Here is a 6,151-nt window from a genome sequence, read left to right as displayed (position 1 = left end):
ATTTGGACACAGGGGTCCGAATTTTGTTGTTTAACAAAAGAGTAAAAGTTTTACTTAGTAAGGGTGAGTTACTTTCACATTCAACAGCTGAATGAGGACTCATTGTTACTTTACTCTAGGACCAGGATTTGTCACCTTTAAAGTCTTTTATTTCTACAAGCTCACCTAAGTTTAAGAGGAAAGAAAGAAAGATCAGTAAGAGAAGGAGAGAAGAAGAAAAGGAAAAAGAAAGGAGAAGAGGAAGGAAGAGAAGGAGGAGGAGGCGGAGAGAGAGCAACCAAATAGTTTCTTATCAGCAAACCATTTATTCAGTCAACTTTGGAGAGATCTTTTGCCTTATTCTGATAATTATTTTCTTAAAAACGAACTTGAAGAGGGTGGCTCACATGAGAATTACAGTGAGTGAAAGTGATGGGCTCTCCTCTGTCTGTGACCGCGAGTCTTCCTTGTAGAAATCAATTAAGTTCCACGCTTTTGCTTGACTTGCAGGGAGAGTACAATTGGCCGCACACAGCTGATCAAGCTCACCACTTTCCCTTGGTGGTCTGGACAAGATTTTTTTTCCCTCTCTCTTCTTCTCTGGGGAGTCTTCGCTAAGATAGCTCTGTACCAGACACATGTAGCAGACACATGTTGAACTATTCCCTGTTTCAGGTCTCCCTAACCTAAGACAAGTCGTGTAGCACTCTGACATCCTCATAGCCCCAGGACTGGATTCTGCCACTGCCTGTGATTCCCAAAGGAACATCAGTATTTAGCAGGCACAGTGCTGTATAATCCCACACTGGCTGTCTCATTTACTTTGCTCTGATTATCTCCTAGAACATTCTTTGTCATCTAGATAACCCCAGTCCCAATTCTCACTAGCTTGGCAGTGCTTTCTACTTGAGTGTTATTCTGATCCATTATGTTTGCCCTTGTCTCCCTCTGTACTAACTTTGAATTAGCTTTTCTAGGAAAAATTTACTGAAATAAATCTATCAGTGACGTCCTCCCCATTTGGCACATTTAAGAGCTGATCTGCCATCTGATTAAGTCCTTGGAGATATCTCTTGCTTTGTATTTTCTAGGATGGTCCCTAGTAATCTTTTTACAGTGGTTGTGAAATTGTTATCAAGGCAAAGTAGAGTCTCCATAGTGTCCTTTAATATCAATAAGAATGTAAGGATTTTGTTCATTCTCTAACCACAAGGCTGAGCACAAAAGAAATAAGCATAAATAGAGCCAATAGGTTATCTGAATGACAAAGAGAGCTCCAGAGTAATTCCTGAAATACTAAAATTAAAATCCATAGGGACCCAGCAACGTAACTGTAACAAAACAAGCTTGGTGGTGACTGAATATTTGCTATACATTTCTTCATCAAAAAGACTCTGGCTCTAAAAGCATTTATTCACAGTTGGGTGTCATTTGTCTGTTTGAACGTACAAACGTACACACACACACACACACACACACACACACACACACAAAGACACATTTTGTAAGACATAATTGTTTCCTTTCCAGAGCAATGAAGCCTTTGATGTCCTGGGGAGAGTGTAGGTAAGAGCTGCCTTGAGCTAGCTTCTTTGTTCAGCAGGCTGTCCTCCCAGCTCCCTGCTGCACAGTGCATTCTTCTGGGAGCATCTGGCAATGTAGAAGGGCATGGATGCCAGGATCTTAGTTGGGGTTTGAATTCCAGCTTTGCCACATTCCCACTGCATGATGGGGCACCCATGCTTATTATTTTCAAAGTAACAGAAACTGCTTTGGGTAATTATGAGAGAATGAGATATAAAACTTTAGATCAAAATCTTCAAACAGGGCTGTAGCTCACTCAATACCTATTTTTTTCACTTTCATCTTTGCAAAGCAACCACGTTTACAAGCTGTAAAGGGACTTGTGCAGGATCCCGAGTAACATATTCTTCTGTTCTCTTCTGACAACTACAAGTTATAGCGTCTTCAAGGAGGTGATCCCAGGAGCCTCAGAAGCTTCCTATGTAAAATGAGGGCAATCCTACCCTTTCTCAAATCCTCTTAAATGAGATTCTAAATTTCAATTGATGCTTACTTGTGAGGGTCCATAGTTTTGAATCTGTTCTTTCTTGACTAAAGGCCAGAGAGTTCTTGAAGTATGAACAAGATGTTTGACCAAGGGATTACTGGTTGCCTTACTCTTGAAAGGCCAGTCAATAGGATGCTTTGACTCAGGGTGTGGTTGCCAGATGTTTTGAAATATAAGAAGGTAATTATACTTGGTTCTTGGTTATTCTTTGTATCTTGGGAGTCTTGTGACCTCCACACCAGTATATAAATATGGGTAACAAGGACTGTGAGTAATAAAGTCAGGTAGTCAGGTGTTTTTTAGTTTGTGTGTGTGTGTTTTGCTACAGTATTCATTAGAAGCCTTTCTGATTCGATCTTCTGTCTCTTCAATATGTCTTTCCTTAATTCACACGCCCCTTGTCAGGAACATACTATTCAGTTGGGCCAGGCCTGGCACTTATTACATGTCATTTTTTTTATCTTGTTCTTAGTGGAAGAAGAAAGTCATGAGGAAATTAATAAGAAAGCATCTGTATAGAAAGTTGTTCACATTAGTGATTAGTTGAAAGGCAATTCTGGGTTAGTGTGCCAGGGCAGGTGAGTCCTTGCTTTGAAAGTTCTCTCTCCTCTTCCATGCATTTTTTCCTATGGGTATCTCTAAGCTGGACAGCCCTTTGTAAGTAGAATGTGTGATTAGAAATAGTGAGTTTCTTACCCTTATCTACAGAGAAAGCCTCCAAAGCTTCAAAGCCATGAGATTCTTTGCATGGGAATCTGTGCTCATCTCTTGGCGTGCACCAAATGCTCAAGATCAACATCTCAGCTTCAGCTTGCATGCTTCTGAACCACTGAGCCATGGTAAGTGTGACCCTAAGTCAGTCACTGAACCACTGAAAACAGGTATGACGGGCTTGGGCAGAGGAGTGACCTAATGGCTAAATGAAATAAAAGGATGACGTCATAATGACTGGCATGCATTAAGTAGTGCCCACTATGCTCAGCATAGCTGTTATTAATCTCCATGCAGAGAAGTGCATGTAGATATGAGAGTAATATTCATGTGGCTGTGTGGGAGGCATCCACACCTGTCTCTATTTTTCTAAAGGATGGGGAAGAGAGCTTGAAAAGCTTTTCTTTGCATTTTCTGTATGAAGGTATCAGAAGTTTCCTGACCACCTGGGCACAAAAGAAGGCATCTGGAGCAATGCCTGCAAGGTCTGGCTAACCTCCCCTGTCTGTGCTGGCTGCCTAAGAACAAAGGCTTCCACAGGTATTGACAGGAGTTCTCTCTAACTTACCAGGCTGTGAGAGGTCATGGAAAAGGAACTCATCCCAATATAAACTTTATTCCTTACTCTCTTTGCAATGGGAGACCCTTCTGCCTCTGGAAATCCCTACTCTTTCATGTTAAAGCACAAAATGATAGTATCTACCTGAGAGTTTATTCACATTACACATTTGCAGGAGAGAGAGAGAGAGAGAGAGAGAGAGAGAGAGAGAGAGAGAGAGCACAACACTTACTAATCTTTGTGATCTTTGTGCATTATGGTCCTGCTCTGTGCCAGATATTTTATAAGTCTCTTTGGGGTGATATTAGAGAAGCAGCCATTGCATCTTGGGATTTACAATTATTGGAACATTATAAATATGGCTACAGCATATGAATTTCCATTTCCTTTTCATGTCTTTGTATAGAGATGTTTTATAATTTTTTGTAGCCTTTCACTCTTCAGTGTCTGCAGTCAGCTTCACAGGTAAATTTCAAGTTGAATGTGCCCTAGGCAAGTTTATCATGTTCAAGCCAGGAAGCAGGGTGAGGTACTTTCAAGCTGGAGGAAGTTCTAAGGTGGGAGGAACACGGAGCATTACAAAGACCTTCTTTTGTGGGAGCAGTTGGGGAGCTGCCAAATTTCTAGTGAGAAAGGAATTAGCCTTCATTTAGTGAAGGAAGTTGGGTTTTTCATAACAAAAGCTCCTCAGGTTTGAATCTTAGCATAACTTCCGTTTCACTGAAATGCAGCTAACACGAAGTCTAATCAAAGAGACCGGACTGGCTAAGGAAAAAGAACTGTTCGTGTCGTAGACAGAGATGGTGCAGGTCATGAACACTAGCCTAAGGGTTGGAACAGTTCAGACTGGGCACATGATTGATAAGCACTGCGTTATCTCATATCCTGTAACTGTAGCGTCTGGGTAAAGTCCCACCCCTTTCTCTCTGTACCTCTACATTTCCAAGGATTCCCTATGGCTAGATCATGTGACTGGGTTTTGACCAATGAAATACCTGAAGGGGTCTGTTTTCATCCACAGGCGTGCAGCAGGAAGCAATTCCAAGAAAACTTTCTGTTCCTGTAAAGCTTGCATATCCAGATATTTTTTAAAAAGGTGTTTTTTTTTTCTTTTTGAGATTATAGTGTGATTACATTCTTTCCCCTCCCCACCGAAACCTACCGTATAGCCTTCCATGCTCTCATTCAGATTCATGGTTTCTTTTTTATGGAGCCATTGCCTAATAATCTTTTACTGCTCTAATTTTTGACAGTGCAGCTTGGGAAAGAAAATGTGGAAGTACCAACACAACTGTTTATCCAGTTTGAACACACCTCATTCTAGAATCTTAGGGTTGAAATCATCTAAAATAGAAAATCCTTGCATAGTAGCATGGCATCTTTTGGCTTTGAAGTTTCTCCCAAAATGGACTTGTGGTTTAGATTTTGTCTTCAGGTTAACGCTAATGAAAGATGGGGGAGGGAGGGTTTTATATGAGGTAGAGTTTAGTGCAATGTCTTTTGATGGCTGGGGTTTTTCCTCTGAAGGGGACTGTGTGATCATGGTTATTTTCTCCTGCTCTCTTACACTCTCTTGCTATGTCGCATGCTCGCTAACACACCCCATAGCGTGTGGTAAACACAGCTCCAAAGAAAGCAAATGTTAATCCGAATATATAGTTTTTCTCTTTACAAGCTGTCTATCTATGATATCTATCACAGTGAAACAAACAGAATCGATGCGTAAATTGTTACTGAGCTTGTGGACTCATGGGTACCAACAACAAAGCTGATGGAGGATTTCCCCATCTTCCCATGGAGTAAAAGGATGCTATAAGTGAAGTTTCAGAATTTAATTGCCCTCCTGGGTTTTAGTCTCATTGTGGTCCAATTCTTTTTGTCAACCATGTGACCTTTTGGAGTGGGAACATTCATTTTGTTCCTATCTCATCATTGAATCTTGAAAGTAAGCAATTCAAAGCTTCCAATGGTGGGTCTGAGACATCAACCCAGCCACAAACTTTTAACCTACATTTTGTCCTGGCTGCCAGATGTGTTGGGGTAATGGTAGTGCAGAACTTATGAGAGTGGCCAACCAGTGTCTGGTGCAGCTTCAGACCCAAGTCCCAAGAGGGAGCTCACGCCGACACTGTCTGGAAGGCCAGGAACCAGAGGCTGCTTATTTCAAAGACCTAGGGTAGAACCAAACACAGCCAGAAAAAAAGTCAATGAAATGATTCCTAATGATATTTTGCTGTTTTCATAAGTCACTGAGGTTTCATCTAGCAGCTGATGGGAACAGATGCAGAGACCAACAGCCAAAAATTAGGAAGAGCATAGGAAACCTGAGAAAGAGGGGGAGGAGCCTGAATGATCAAGGACACCAGGAGAAGATGACCCACAGAATCAACTAAGGACTCATAGGGGTTCACAGAGATTGAAGAGACAATCATACAACCTGTATAGGTCTCAGCTAGGCTCTCTGCACATATGTTATGGTTGTATAGTTTGGTGTTCGTTTTAGACTTCTAACAATGGGAGTAGGGCTTGTCTCTGACTCTTTTGCCTGCCCTTGAGACCCCTCTCCTCCTGTTGTGTTGCCTCATCCAACTTGATATAGGTTTGTGCCCAGTCTAACTAGAACTTGTTATGCAGTTCGATCAATATTCTCAGAAGGCCTACTATTTTCTGAAGTGAGACAAAGCAGGAGTGGATCTAAAATAGAGGGGAGGTAAACAAGTGTGTGTTAGGGGGGTACATTTGGGATGTAATGTATGTGAGAGGAAGAAATAAAAGAAAAACAAAATAATCAGTTCTTTTTTTACTTTTAGAGTTACTTACATTTGAGTCTG

The sequence above is a fragment of the Arvicola amphibius genome, chromosome 1 (assembly GCF_903992535.2).
Source record: "Arvicola amphibius chromosome 1, mArvAmp1.2, whole genome shotgun sequence".
NCBI classification, from domain to species: Eukaryota; Metazoa; Chordata; class Mammalia; order Rodentia; family Cricetidae; genus Arvicola; species Arvicola amphibius.
Note: the sequence above shows the minus strand (reverse complement) of the source record.